The sequence below is a fragment of the Triticum dicoccoides genome, chromosome 2B (genome assembly GCF_002162155.2).
Source record: "Triticum dicoccoides isolate Atlit2015 ecotype Zavitan chromosome 2B, WEW_v2.0, whole genome shotgun sequence".
Classification (NCBI taxonomy): Eukaryota; Viridiplantae; Streptophyta; class Magnoliopsida; order Poales; family Poaceae; genus Triticum; species Triticum dicoccoides.
The window spans coordinates 551580313-551594589 of record NC_041383.1 but is presented as its reverse complement, the minus strand read 5'-3'; positions in this window follow the sequence as shown (position 1 = coordinate 551594589).

Sequence of the window (14277 nt, the reverse complement as noted above, 5' to 3'; positions counted from 1 at the left end):
GTAGCACAGTAGTATGATAGTAACGGTAACAGTGGCAAAAGTAAAGATAATAATTTTGTAGGAATTGTAACAGTAGCAACAGAAAAGTAAATAAGCGAAGCACAATATGTGAAAAGCTCGTAGGCATTGGATCAGTGATGGATAATTATGTCGGATGCGATTCCTCATGTAATAGCTATAACATAGGGTGACACAGAACTAGCTCCAATTCATCAATGTAATGTAGGCATGTATTCCGAATATAGTCATACATGCTTATGGAAAAGAACTTGCATGACATCTTTTGTCCTACCCTCCCGTGGCAGCGGGGTCCTAGTGGAAACTAAGGGATATTAAGGCATCCTTTTAATAAAGAACCAGAACAAAGCATTAGCACATAGTGAATACGTGAACTCCTCAAACTATGGTCATCACCGAGAAGTATCCTGATTATTGTCACTTTGGGGTTGTCGGATCATAACACATAATAGGTGACTATAGACTTGCAAGATAGGATCAAGAACACACATATATTCATGAAAACATAACAGGTTCAGATCTGAAATCATGGCACTCGGGCCCTAGTGACAAGCATTAAGCATAGCAAAGTCATAGCAACATCAATCTCAGAACATAGTGGATACTTGGGATCAAACCCTAACAAAACTAACTTGATTGCATGGTGAATCTCATCCAACCCATCACCGTCCAGCAAGCCTACAATGGAATTACTCACGCACGGCGGTGAGCATCATGAAGTTGGTGATGGAGGATGGTTGATGATGACGATGATGATGAATCCTCCTCTCCGGAGCCCCGAACGGACTCCAGATCAGCCCTCCCGAGAGAGATTAGAGCTTGGCAGCGGCTCCATATCGTAAAACGCGATGAAACTTTCTCTGTGATTTTTTTCTCCGTGAAACGGAATATATGGAGTTGGAGTTGAGGTCGGTGGAGCATCAGGGGGGCCACGAGACAGGGGGGCACGCCCAGGGGGAAGGGCGCGCCCCCACCCTCGTGGACAGGGTGTGGGCCCCTGGCCTTGATTCTTTCGCCAGTATTTTTTATATTTTCCAAAACTTATCTCCATGGATTTTCCGGTCATTCCGAGAACTTTTGTTTTCTACACAATAAACAACATCATGGCAGTTCTGCTGAAAACAACGTCAGTCCGGGTTAGTTTCATTCAAATCATGCAAGTTAGAGTCCAAAACAAGGGCAAAAGTGTTTGGAAAAGTAGATACATTGGAGACGTATCAACTCCACCAAGCTTAAACCTTTGCTTGTCCTCAAGCAATTCAGTTGATAAACTGAAACTGATAAAGAAATTTTTTTACAAACTCTGTTTGCTCTTGTTGTTGTAAATATGTAAAGCCAGCATTCAAGTTTCAGCAAGTATTATGAACTAACCATACTCACAATAACACTTAGGTCTCACAATTAGTCATATCAATGGCATAATCAGCTAGCGAGCAATAATAATAAAACTCGGATGACAGCACTTTCTCAAAACAATCATAATATGATATAACAAAATGGTATCTTGCTAGCCCTTTGTGAGACCGCAAAACATAAATGCAAAGCACCTTTAAAGATCAAGGACTGACTAAACATTGTAATTCATGGTAAAAGAGATCCAGTCAAGTCATACCCAATATAAACCAATAGTAATGAATGCAAATGATAGTGTGCTCTCCCGCGGGTGCTTTTTAATAAGAGGGTGACGACTCAACATAAAAGTAAATAGATAGGCCCTTCACAGAGGGAAGTAGGGATTTGTAGAGGTGCCAGAGCTCGATTTTAAAATAGAGATGAATAACATTTTGAGCGGCATACTTTCACTGGCTACGCAACAACTATGAGATGGCAATATCTTCCATGCTACATGCATTATAGGCAGTTGCCAAACAGAATGGTAAAAGTTTATACTCCCACACCACCAACAAGCATCAATCCATGGTTTGCTCGAAACAACGAGTGCCTCCAACCAACAACAGCCCTGGGGGAGTTTTGTTTAATTATATTGATTTTATTTGATCTTTTTGGATCATGGGATTGGGCATCCCGGTTACCGGCCCTTTCTCGTGAATGAGGAGCGGAGTCCACTCCTATTGAGAATAACCCACCTAGCATGGAAGATACAGACAACCCTAGTTGAAACATGAGCTGCTCAAGCATACAAAACTGAATTTCAATTGAAGGTTTAGAGTTTGGCACATACAAATTTACTTGGAACGGCGGGTAGATACCTCATATAGGAAGGTACGGTGGACTCATATGGAACAACTTTGGGGTTTATGGAGTTTGGATGCACAAGCAGTATTCCCGCTTAGTACAAGTGAAGGCTAGCAAAAGACTGGGAAGCGACCAACTAAGAGAGCGACAACAGTCATGAACATGCATTAAAATTAATTTACACCGAGTGCAAGCATGAGTAGGATATAATCCACCATGAACATAAATATCGTGAAGGCTATGTTGATTTGTTTCAACTACATGCGTGAACATGTGCCAAGTCGAGTCACTCAACTCATTCAAAGGAGGATACCATCCCATCATACCACATCACAATCATTTTAATAGGATGTTGGCACGCAAGGTAAACCATTATAACTCATAGCTAATCAAGCATGGCACAAGCAACTATAATCTCTAAATGTCATTGCAAATATGTTTACTTCATAATAAGCTGAATCAGGAACGATGAACTCATCATATTTACAAAAACAAGATAGGTCGAGTTCATACCAGCTTTTCTTATCTCAATCAGTCCATCATATATCGTCATTATTGCCTTTCACTTGCACAACCGAATGGTGTGTATAATAATAATAGTGCATGTGCATTGGACTAAGCTAGAATCTGCAAGCATTCAATTCAAGAGAGAAGACAAAGTAATATGGGCTCTAGGTTAAATCAACAATCATGCATATGAGAGCCACTAAACATTTTCAATATGGTCTTCTACTCTCGACCCCCAGGGGAAACAAAAGAAAATAAAACTATTTACACGGGAAAGCTCCCAACAAGTAAAAAGAAGAACGAGAAATCTTTTTGGGTTTTCATTTTAATTCCTACTACAAGCATGGAAATTAAACTGACTAATTTTTTTTGGTTTTTCTTAAGGTTTATCACACACACACAAGAAGAAAGCTAGAAAAATAAATTAAACTAGCATGGATAATACAATGGAAGAGTATGAGCACCGACAACTAGAATAGTGTGTGAACATGAATGTAAAGTCGGTGAGAAATACGTACTCCCCCAAGCTTAGGCTTTTGACCTAGGTTGGTCTACTGCCAAGGACCGCGGCTACTCTCCCCGGTGTACTGAGGGGTGTAATCAGGATACCACTGGCTGACCATCTCCTCCGGATCCCACTGGTAAGATGATGCACGATAAGGGTCTAGTGAAGGTTCCGGCTCAGGCTCAGGCTCTGGAGTGGATGCTTGGCCTCGATGAGCGTACGCCGCTTCCGGCGTGACAAGATAATTAACTGCAGTCGAATCAAACAACAGAGGCGCAGGCAAAATAATAGTCTCATTGTGTTTCTTATTAAATCTCAAGTTATACATGAGCATCTTATCATCATTATGAATAATAAACTCATGTGCTACCATGCTCCTGTAATCTAAAATGTAAGGAGGCAATATTGTCTCCTCTTTCTCATGGTGCCTAATAGGTATCTCAAAATATTTAGCAAGACGTGCAGCATAGATACCTCCAAAGATGGGGCCTTTTGTATGATTCGGGCTTAGCCGTTTAGCAATGACGACACTCATACTAAAACTATTATCACCAAACAAGGCATGGAGAAGAATAATAATATTAGGAACATTGAAGTTTCCACTATTTCCACGACCAATTAAGCATCGACTAGCAAATAAGGCAAAGTAGCATAAAACAGGAAAGTGTATGCTAGAGATTCTCGCATCCGAACCCTTCTTTGGATCCCCTACAGTAATGGTGTTAACAAAGCCATCCACATCTTTATGATGTGGTTCATATAATTTACCCTCAAAGGGTATTCTACATACCGCGCAAAAATTACGTAAAGACATTTCCTTGAATTCATCATATAAATGAAATGACACTGAAGGCGGTGATTTCTAAGGATAGTAATAAAAGTTTTGCACGAAAGTATTGGTGAGTAAGAGATGCTGATCGATCCGGTCGTGGAGGAAGTCGGTGAGGCCTGCATTCTTGATCAAAGAATAAAAGTCTTCATAAATTCCGGCTTCTCTCAAGAATTCGTCATAGGGCCATTCACACGGCCGTACTTCCGCTATGCGAGGAAGATTATACTTGGCCTTTTCCTTCTCTTTAGCTTGTTTTTTCTGGGAGCCTTGGCTAGAAGAGCCCCTCAAAAATCTCCTTAACATTTTCTGAAAATTTCTGAAATTTTAGTAACTTCAAAATAAAGGTGAATAGAACTAAACAAGATTGGTAGCAACTACTCCTACAAGTGCCTAGAGCCTATATCATGCATTAGAATTACTTGGGACCTCATAAATTTGACATGCAAGCTCAAGAACAGGGTCACCCATGCAGCAAAAATTTGCAATGAATAAAGCACTAGAACAAAAACTTATTGGGTCAATGGAGGAGTCACATACCAAGCAACAATCTCCCAAAGCAGATTTGTGAATGGAGCTTTGAGCAAGGAGATCGAAAATCGCAACAAAATGAGCTAGAACTCATGCTTGAGATGGATGGGGATTCTTTTGGGAAGAAGATGGAGTGTGTGGATGCAGAATAAGTGGAGGGGGCCCACCCTGGGACCACGACAAAGGGGGCGCACCCAGGGGGTGTGGGCGCGCCCTCCACCCTCGTGGCCAGGTGCTTGCCCTCCTGCAGTGTTTTCAGTGCCTAAAAATCCCCAAATATTCCATAAAAATCATACTAAATTTGCAGGGAATTTGGAGCACTTTTATTTTTGGGATATTTTTTATTGCACGGATAATTCAGAAAACAGACAGATACTACTATTTTTGCTTTATTTATTCTAAATAACAGAAAGTAAAAAGAGGGTACAAAAGGTTGTGCCTTCTAGTTTCATCCATCTCATGATCATCAAAATGAATCCACTAACAAGGTTGATCAAGTCTTGTTAACAAGCTCATTCCGAATAACACGGAACCGGAGAAATTTTGAATAACACTAAATTACCTCAATGGGGATATGAACATCCCCAACAATAAGAATATCATACTTTTTCTTGACAGTAGGAAGAGGAAATTCAAAACCTCCAATAATGATAGTTGGACTTTTTCCAATAGAATTGATGCTATGAACTTGAGGTTGTTTCCTTGGAAAGTGTACCGTATGCTCATTACCATTAACATGAAAAGTGACATTGCCTTTGTTGAAATCAATAACAGCCCCTGCAGTATTCAAAAAGGGTCTACCAAGGATAATCGACATACTATCGTCCTTGGGAATATCAAGAATAACAAAGTCCGTTAAGATAGTGACATTTGCAACCACAATAGGCACATCCTCACAAATACCGACAGTTATAGCAGTTGATTTATCAGCCATTTGCAAAGATATTTCAGTAGGTGTCAACTTATTCAATTCAAGTCTACGATATAAAGAGAGAGGCATAACACTAACACCGGCTCCAAGATCACATAAAGCAGTTTTAACATAGTTTCTTTTAATGGAGCATGGTATAGTTGGTACCCCTGGATCTCCAAGTTTCTTTGTTATTCCACCCTTAAAAGTATAATTAGCAAGCATGGTGGAAATTTCAGCTTTCGGTATCTTCCTTTTATTTGTAATGATATCCTTCATATACTTAGCATACAGATTTACTCTAAGCATATCAGTTAAGCGCATACGTAAGAAGATAGGTCTAATCATTTAGCAAAGCGCTCAAAATCCTCATCATCCTTTGTCTTGGATGGTTTAGGAGGAAAGGGCATGGGTTTCTGAACCCATGGTTCTCTTTCCCTACCGTGCTTCCTCGCAACAAAATCTCTCTTATCATAACGTTGATTCTTTGATTGTGGGTTATCAAGATCAACAGCAGGTTCAACCTCTACTTCATTATTATTGCTAGGTTGAGCATCAACATGAACATTATCATTAACATTATCACTAGGTTCATGTTCATCACCTGATGGTGTTTCAGCATCAGGAATAGAAATATCATTGGGATTCACACGTGTGTCTACAACCGGTTCACTAGAAGCATGCAAAGTCCTATCATTTTTCTTTTTCTTTTTAGAAGAACTAGGTGCCTATAAATTATTTCTCTGAGAATCTTGCTCAATTTTCTTAGGGTGGTCTTCAGGATACAAAGGTTCCTGAGTCATTCTACCAGTTCTAGTAGCCACTCTAACAGCAAAGTCATGTTTATTATTTAATTCATCAAGCAAATCATTTTGAGCTTTAAGTACTTGCTCAGCTTGAGTGGTAACCATAGAAGCATATTTGCTAATGAGTTTAAGTTCACCTTTAACTCTAGCCAACATAAGCATTAAAACTTTCTTGTGTAGCCATAAAGTCATCGAATTCATCTAAGCATGGGCTAAGAAATTTAGTAGACGGAATTTCAACTTTATCATATCTATAGAGAGAATTTACCTTTACTACCTGTGTCGGGTTAGCAAGACAATGTGTTTCTTCGACAGGCGGTATATTAAGACCTTGTATTTCTTCAATAGGTGGTAAATTCTTAACATCTTCAGCTTTAATACCTTTTTATTTCATTGATTTCTTTGCCTCTTGCATATCTTCAAGACTGAGAAATAGAACTCCCCTCTTCTTCGGAGTGGGTTTAGGAATAGGCTCAGGAGTTGGCTCAATTGGCTCAGGAATTGGCTCGGGAAGAGTCCAATTATTTTCATTAGTCAACATATTATTCAATAGTAATTCAGCTTGGTCGACTGTTCTTTCCCTGAAAACACAACCAGCACAACTATCCAAGTAGTCCTTGGAAGCATCGGTTAGTCCATTATAAAAGATATCAAGTATTTCATTTTTCTTAAGAGGATGATCAGGCAAAGCATTAAGTAATCGGAGAAGCCTCCCCCGAGCTTGTGGGAGACTCTCTTCTTTGATTTGCACAAAATTATATATTTCCCGCAAGGCAGCTTGTTTATTATGAGCAGGAAAATATTTAGTAGAGAAGTAATAAATCATATCCTGGGGACTACGCACACAACCAGGATCAAGAGAATTAATCCAAGTCTTAGCATCACCCTTTAATGAGAACGGAAATATCTTAAGGATATAATAATAGCGAGACTTCTCATCATTACTAAACAGGGTGGGTATATTATTAAACTTGGTAAGATGTGCCACAACAGTTTTATATTCAAGGCCATAAAAAGGATCAGATTCAACCAAAGTAATTATTTTAGGATCAACAGAGAATTCATAATCCTTATCGGTAACACAGATAGGTGAAGTAGCAAAAGTGGGGCCAGGTTTCATTCTAGCATTAAGGGATTGCTGCTTCCATTTAGCTAATAACTTTTTAAGATCATATCTATCTTTGCAAGCAAATATAGCTCTAGCAGCTTCCTCATTCATAACATAACCCTCAGGAACAACAGGTAATTCATAATCAGGGGGAGAACTCTCATCATCACTATCATCAATAATAGCATCTTCAATAATTTCATTCTCTCTAACCCTAGCAAGTTGTTCATCAAGAAATTCACCTAATGGCAAAGTAGTATCACGCACAGAAGTAGTTTCATCATAAGTATCATGCATAGCAGAAGTGGCATCATCAATAACATGCGACATATAAGAATTCATAGCAGTGGCAGGTTTAGGTGTCGCAAGCTTACTAATAACAAAAGGATAATCTAGTGCAGAGCTAGATGGCAATTCCTTACCTCCCGTCGTGGTTGAGGGCAAAATCTTGGTTCTTTCGTCTTTCAAGTTCCTCATAGTGATCAACAGATATAAATCCCAAGTGACTCAAAGAATAGAGCTATGCTCCCCGGCAACGGCGCCAGAAATTAGTCTTGATAACCCACAAGTGTAGGGCATCGCAACAGCTTTCAAGGGTAGAGTATTCAACCCAAATTTATTGATTCGACACAAGGGGAGCCAAAGAATATTCTTAAGTATTAGCACTTGAGTTGTCAATTCAACCACACCTGGATAACTTAGTATCTGCAGAAAAGTATTTAGTAGCAAAGTAGTATGATAGTAATGGTAACAGTGGCAAAAGTAAAGATAATAATTTTGTAGGAATTGCAACAGTAGCAACAGAAAAGTAAATAAGCGAAGCACAATATGTGAAAAGCTCATAGGCATTGGATCAGTGATGGATAATTATGTCAGATGCGATTCCTCATGTAATAGCTATAACATAGGGTGACACATAACTAGCTCCAATTCATCAATGTAATGTAGGCATGTATTTCGAATATAGTCATACGTGCTTATGGAAAAGAACTTGCATGACATCTTTTGTCCTACCCTCCCGTGGCAGCGGGGTCCTAGTGGAAACTAAGGGATATTAAGGCCTACTTTCAATAGAGAACCGGAACAAAGCATTAGCACATAGTGAATACATGAACTCCTCAAACTATGGTCATCACCGAGAAGTATCCCGATTATTGTCAATTCGGGGTTGTCGGATCATAACACATAATAGGTGATTATAGACTTGCAAGATAGGATCAAGAACACACATATATTCATGAAAACATAATAGGTTCAGATCTGAAATCATGGCACTCGGGCCCTAGTGACAAGCATTTAGCATAGCAAAGTCATAGCAACATCAATCTCAGAACACAGTGGATACTAGGGATCAAACTCTAACAAAACTAACTTGATTACATGGTAAATCTCATCCAACCCATCACCGTACATCGAGCCTACGATGGAATTACTCACGCACGGCAATGAGCATCATGAAATTGGTGATGGAGGATGGTTAATGATGACGACGGCGACGAATCCCCCTCTCTGGAGCCCCGAACGGACTCCGGATCAGCCCTCCCGAGAGATATTAGGGCTTGGCGGCGGCTCCGTATCGTAAAACGCGATGAAACTTTCTCTCTGATTTTTTCCTTTGCGAAACGGAATATATGGAGTTGGAGTTGAGGTCGGTGGAGCATCAGGGAGCCCACGAGACAGGGGGGCGCGCCCAGGGGGGAAGGGTGCGCCCCGCCCTCGTGGACAGGGTGTGGGCCCCCTGGCCTTGATTCTTTCGCCAGTATTTTTTATATTTTCCAAAACTTATCTCCATGGATTTTCAGATCATTCCGAGAACTTCTGTTTTCTGCACAATAAACAACATCATGGCAGTTCTGCTGAAAACAACGTCAGTCCGGGTTAGTTTCATTCAAATCATGCAAGTTAGAGTCCAAAACAAGGGCAAAAGTGTTTGGAAAAGTAGATACGTTGGAGACGTATCACGCATTAACTAAACACTTCCGCTTTCGGTCTACGAGGGTACGTGGACACACTCTCCCCTATCGTTGCTATGCATCACATAGATAGATCTTGCATGATCGTACGAATTGTTTTGAAATTACCGCGTTCCCCAACACGGGCAAGTAACATACCGATGGACAAAGGGAATAACGTATGTTGTCATAACAGTTTGACCGATAAAGATCTTCATAGAATATGTGGGATCCAATATGAGCATCCAGGTTCCGCTATTGGTTATTGACCGGATAAGTGTCTCGGTCATGTCTACATAGTTCTTGAACCCGTAGGGTCGCACCCTTAACGTTCGTTGACGCTAGAGTAGTATTGGGATATTTGATGAGTGGTAACCAAATGTTGTTCGGGGTCCCGGATGAGATCCAGGACGTCACGAGGAGTCTCAGAATGGTCGAGAGGTAAATATTTATATATGGTAAGTCATATTTTGGGTTCCGGAAAAAGGTGCAGTTTTTCCGGTATTGTACCGGGAAGCTTCCAGAAGGTTCCGGAGGATTCCGGAATGGTCCGGAAGTCCTCAAGTGGTTCACCACGACCCAAGGACTAGCATGGGCTGCGGGGAGGTGCCTTGGCCTTATTGGGCTAGGCGCACCAAGTCCTGAAAGCCCAGGTGGCTAGGGAAGGCAAAGAAGGAAGGACTCCTAGTAGGAATAGGATTGGACTTGGAGTCCAAGTCCTCTCCCCCTTAGTTGCGCCCTAGGGCTTGGAGGGGCTGTTTTCCACGACCATCCACCTATATATAGAGAGGAGGGGGAGCCCCAAGAGGACACACCAAGACCTTGGCGCCCCTCTCTCTCTCGCTACTCCATAGTTCCACCACCTCGTCCGGCGACGCTTAGCGAAGCATTGTCGGTGCTCCACCACCACCATCACCACCACGTCGTCGTGTTGGTTGTGATCCCACCTACTTCTCCTCTCCTGCTTGCTAGATCAAGAAGGAGGAGACGTCATCGAGCCGCACATGTGCTAAACTCGGAGGTGTCGTCCGTTCGGCACTAGATCGGTTGGATCGTGATCAGACCGCGAAGAGTACAACTACATCAACTGCGTGATAAACGCTTCCACTTTTGGTGTACGAGGGTACGTAGACACACTATCCCCCTCTCATTTCTATACATCTCCTAGATAGATCTTGCATGATTGTAGGATTTTTTTAAAAAATTGCATGCTACGTTCCCCAACAGTGGTATCAGAGCCAGGTCTATGCGTAGATGATATGCACGAGTAGAACACAAAGAGTTGTGGGCGGTGATCGTCATACTGCTTACCACCAATGTCTTATTTTGATTCGGCGGTATTGTTGGATGAAGCGGCACAGACCAACCTCACATGACCATGTTCATGAGACCGGTTCCACCGATAGACATGCAACTAGTTAAATAGTTGTTGTGGTTTGTACCGTAGGTAAGAACGGTTCTTGCTAGAAGCCCGTAGCAGCCACATAAAACTTGCAACAACAAAGTAGAGGACGTCTAACTTGTTTTTGCAGGGCATGCTTGTGATGTAATATGGCCAAGACATGATGTGATATATGTTGTTGTATGAGATGATCGTGTTTTGTAAAAGTTATCGGCAACTGGCAGGAGCCTTATGGTTGTCGCTTTATTGTATGAAATGCAAATGCCATGTAATTGCTTTGCTTTATCACTATGCGGTAGTGATGATTGTAGAAGCAATAGTGGCGAGACAACCACGATGCTATGATGGAGATCAAAGTGTCGGGCCGGTGACGATGGAGATCATGACGATGCTTTGGAGATGGAGATCAAAAGCACAAGATGATGATGGCCATATCATGTCACATATTTTGATTGCATGTGATGTTTATCTTTATGCATCTTATTTTGCTTAGTACGACAGTAGAATTATAAGATGATCCCTTAACTAAATTTCAAGGTATAAGTGTTCTCCCTGAATATGCACCGTCACGACAGTTCTTCGTGCTGAGACACCACGTGAAGATCGGGTGTGATAGGCTCTGCAAAAAAATACACTTCCGTGATGATACGTGTTTGTCACAGTAGGTCGGGTTTTTTGTCATGCATGTACATCCATGACGATTTTATGACAGAATCAAGATAGTCATACCTGTGCTGTCGTAGAAGTGTTCCATGACATTACCAAAATTATCATCACTGAAATGTCCACTTCCATGACGATAAATCATGCATCACAGAAGTGCTTTCGTCAAGGGTGATCGACACGTGGCATCCACCGTAATGGAACGCCGTTAAGCTATCGTGTCGGATTTTGGATCCGATAACCCGTTAACAGCCACGACCAATGGGAAATTTCCACGTGTAAAATTCTGATTGGCCGAAAGGAACACCTGTCAGCTCGTCAGTGGGCCAGATGTCGCCCGTCCATTGGAGACATGCCTATGGTACGTCGACACGTGGCTGGGCCCAACAGAGGCCCATATAGGTTAAAGAGGCCGGCCCAGTCAAAGGCCCGTAGAACTTAATCAGGTACTAGTGGGCCAGCCCAATAACGGCCTGCTTAATAAAGGCCCATTTATGGCCTGAAACCAGATCTGGCCCGTTAATTGTTCGCCCAATATTTGGGCCCATTTACGGCCCGAAGCCAGATCTGGCCCATTAATTGTTCGCCCAATATTTGGGCCCATTTGCGGCCCGAAGCCAGATCTGGCCCATTAATTGTTCGCCGAATATTCGGGCCTAACTACAGCCAAGTGACTTTCGGCCTGTTAGAGGCCTGATGTAGACATGGGCCCATTTCAGCCCGATGTGACTTTCGGCCTGGGAATGGCCCGTGCTGCCCATGGGCCATATATGGTCCGACGGGACATCGAGCCCACTAACGGCCCGTGCTAAAGGTGGCAACAGTTAAGCCCAATGTGACTTTGGGCCTGTTAAAGGCCTGTAGCGTAATTCGGCCCGTTGATGCCTGTACTAAGCTTTCGGCCTATTAATGGCCCATGATATCAGTGGGCCAACTAAGGCCCGAGATATGTTTCCGCCTGGTAACGGCCCATGAGCTAACTGGGCCCATAACGACCCGGTCTACATTTCGGCCTACTGAAGGCCCGTCGACGACTAGTGAAAATTGAGGCCCAACATGCATTTTAGCCTGCTAAAGGCCCGTGGTTTCATCTCAGCCGTAACAGGCCAGTACAATATTCAGCGTGTTAATGGCCCAACGCTACCTGGGCCAAACTAAGCGCTGGGTCGACAAAAGGCCCAACTAAAATATAGGCCGGTGTAAGTTTTGGCCTGGCGCAATGTGTGAAGGCCCCAATCATTCGGGCCCAAGAAAGACGCAGGTCGGCCCAATTGTGGCCCGCTAAAAATCTGGCCCGTTAGAGTCGAATGTTTCGGCCCGGTCGACTACATCTGATTTTTTTTAGATAGCGAATGATGGCAGTAACTAGTAGGAATTAAGAACAAACCTACTCTATACAATAAAGAAATTACAGCATAGTAACTAAGAATAAACCTACACTATACAATAAAGGATTTAAGGTATATTACATCCACTGGGCATTGAAGTTCGCCACCAGTGATCATAAAGCGCAACGAAGAAGCAGATTACAAAAACTGGGCACCATTGCAGCGTAACAAAATAATACTGAACCGAGACCACTTCCAAGACAGTTCAAGAAAGGTTAGCCTTGCAGGGGAACTGCTGCGCAAGCTGCTGAGCAAGGCTGTGAGACCGGCCTAGCATGTCGGTCATAGCTTCCAGGTGTAGTTGTTTAGCGATGAGGTTCTCATTGGTGTTCTCTGCAATCTTTCTTCAAGATAGGACTTCAAGTCGAAGTTGAGTTGCAGAATGCCTTTCTGCTAGAACTTGGGACTGAAGAAGTCGAACTGATTCAGACAACGAATTCTGTGAGCTTGTCTGACTGTTAGTCTCAAGTAACTTGAACACTGTATCAAGACAAGACTTTGGGCTTGTCTCGCTATCTTCAAGATGTTTTGCCTTCTTTGCTGCAATATATGTTAGGTTTGTCTCACAGCCTTCAGCAGACTTGTGCATGCCATCAGGCATATCACCCTGAAACAAAGTAGAGAGATGATAGGTTTTGCAGGTGTATAAACAAAGATGATAATTGTTCTGTCAATTCTATCCAATTTCAAATTAGAAAATAAAGAGTAAGTTCAAAATATCAATATCATAATTTGGCATTGTTCATAATGCGGGGAGCTTCACCACACTACTGGATTACCATGTTAACATAACAAGCACAGATCAAGGGCAAAGAAAATCATTGTATCTATTTTGGATAATGTGCATGGCATGTTGTTCATATATCAGCCACATCAGTAAGATAAAACAGGAGATGACAAGGTGCAAACGTGGGCTGCTTCACCACACACTGGGTTATAGATCCACAAAACCAAGCATACATATAGGGAGTATTAAGTAATGTGCATGGTATGAATAAGAAATTTGGTCTTACAAGTAAAACTTAGAACTTACGGTTCTTATGAACATGCATTTTGGTAGAAACAGCAAACTAAACAGCAGTAAATGATAGGGAGTATGAGAAAATTAAACAACAGTTGAGGATAAAGGCTTTAGAAGGACTGACTTACATTGACAGTTAACACCGGCTTTATAATGCCCTTCTCCATGTCAAGGGAAGGATAACTCAAGAATTTCAGCACAAAATCTTCTTCATAAGCATTGCCTGTACTCTACATTTTGTAGAGAGTAATTATAGATATGATAATACTAGAAGGGATAGAGGATAATGAAGATAAGATGCAGATTGATGCTACACAATCAACCACCAATCCCTGGAAGTACAAGTGTTACAGGACAAAATGTACTGACAAGAGCAATGGGCTACACTTCTGCACTGGCATTGTCTGTGTATTCTACTTGTTGGTAAGATTAAATATAGAT